Source organism: Sparus aurata, chromosome 5 (genome assembly GCF_900880675.1).
Source record: "Sparus aurata chromosome 5, fSpaAur1.1, whole genome shotgun sequence".
In the NCBI taxonomy this organism is placed as follows: domain Eukaryota; kingdom Metazoa; phylum Chordata; class Actinopteri; order Spariformes; family Sparidae; genus Sparus; species Sparus aurata.
Genome location: NC_044191.1, coordinates 13,930,589 through 13,932,627, shown reverse-complemented (window position 1 = coordinate 13,932,627; position 2,039 = coordinate 13,930,589).

Below are 2,039 nucleotides of genomic sequence, written 5' to 3'. Positions count from 1 at the left end.
ATGGCTGGGGTAAAATTCATATCTACAGGAATATATATACTCATGATTTTTTTTTTTACTTTTTATCACAATTATGTACATTGTATTATGCTGTAAACATCTAAAATGATGTTTTGTGACAGCAAAAGCTTTAGAAATTAAAGGAGAACACAAGGTTTTATCCAAAAAAAGGGAAGCCACTTGGTGTTCTTCAGGTACACTTGCACCGGGACAGAGAGACCTGAGATCACCCTGTAATTTTCTTTTTTGACATAAACTTTTATAAGCTTCTCGCTTATTCATCAAAGTTTATTAATATTGAACGTGTCATCAGTCCAAATTGCATCAAATTTACCTTCTCCTCAGCCATCCTTCTCTATTGCTACCAGGCTGCATGTGTGATGATACACACACACACACTAATTTTATTTCTCCTTGTTATAAGAAAACTATCCAGTCTGATCCCAATGTTGCCAAGACACAGAGATGTAATGTCAAGCACTTTCAAGCACTTAAACCAAAATCCAAGCACTTTTCAGACCTTGAAAACACAACATTGAAATTCAAGCACTTTCAAGGATTTCAAGCACCCGTACGAACCCTGTATATGCCATATGTTTTAAATTTAAGTTTAATTTAATTCAACTTGTTCATCTTGCTTCTGCAAACCTTTTTCTTTATTTCCATCGGTTGGAGAATATGGGGAAAGGAAGTACAAAGAGGGCTAGGCTCGGGATCCTGGAAACATTTCACGTTAGATGTCTGGTACTCGTCTTAAAGCTTTCTCTACTAGCCTCAAGTACATTTCATCATCTCAGCTGCCAAAAGAGAGACATTTACCATCCCTCTGTGCACCGTACATCCGACTCTGTCTGGATGTCTAGTCACTGAACAAACACCCGGCAGCCTTCAAGTCGGACTATCAGCACAGGGACAGACATCATGCTGGAAATAAGTAAATACCATAAAAATAGAAATTATTATTTAACATTAAAAAAAAATCTAAATTTGAACTCATCACTTGTTCCATTTGTGTTATATATTGTGACAGCTTCTATATACATGAAAGCATAGGGTGTATCACTATTCCTTTCAAAACAGGCCTTTTACTGCTTGTTTTAACATGTATAAATCAACTAATTGATATGAATATTTGATCATGTTATCTCTAGTCTTTGCAGCCTTGAAACTACTGGCATAACAATGATATATTGCATTAAATCAACATATAATCAAAAGTATAGTTTAACTCTTGAAATTGAACATTTGTTTAATTGGTGACATTTTGCACTAGGCACTCATATTTCTAGTGGAAATCAAGACTGGAGAAAAGTACTGAGTAAGGGACAAATCAGTGACTAAGACTTACTCAAAAGTAATGTAGTTAACGCATTAGCCCTTTATAAAACTTTAGAATGACTTGACAAGTGTCCACTTGATACTAAGATTAAAGTATTTGTATATGTATTGGCACACAGATACAATTTGCACATGTGTAAAGGTGTTTAGAAAAATCATGTTCTCAAATATGAATTTATGAGCATTTCTAACTCTGATAAACAGCCTTTTTCAACATGCACACAGAGGGTGATATACTACTGCAGGCTGTGAAATGATTTGTTAACATCATTTCAAGGGCTCAAAATCACAATGACCCTTATTTGCATCCATAGCTTTGGGGCAAATTTGTGTTTTTAGAATGAATATTATCGACTTTACCTGACTGTTTGAATAAACTAGCATGTGAGGGTCCATTTCTATTTTGCTTATAGATTAATTGGCCCTGATCGATTTTGGAGGAGTAATAATTATAATTAATTCATTTAAAAATTGTGAGTTAGTGACGTTGCAACAAGTATTTGGAGAAACAGAAAGGACCACAGTTTGTTTTTTTTAATTATTATTTTAATCATTATTGTATCATGCATCTCCTCAGCAGCAAACACTTTTGGGACTTCTAATTGCTGTTGTTACATGTAAATAAAACGTTCTTGTTATGTTTACTTTTTTTCTGCACCATCTCATAAAGGAGCATCATGCTGAGTTATTGCTAGGATGAC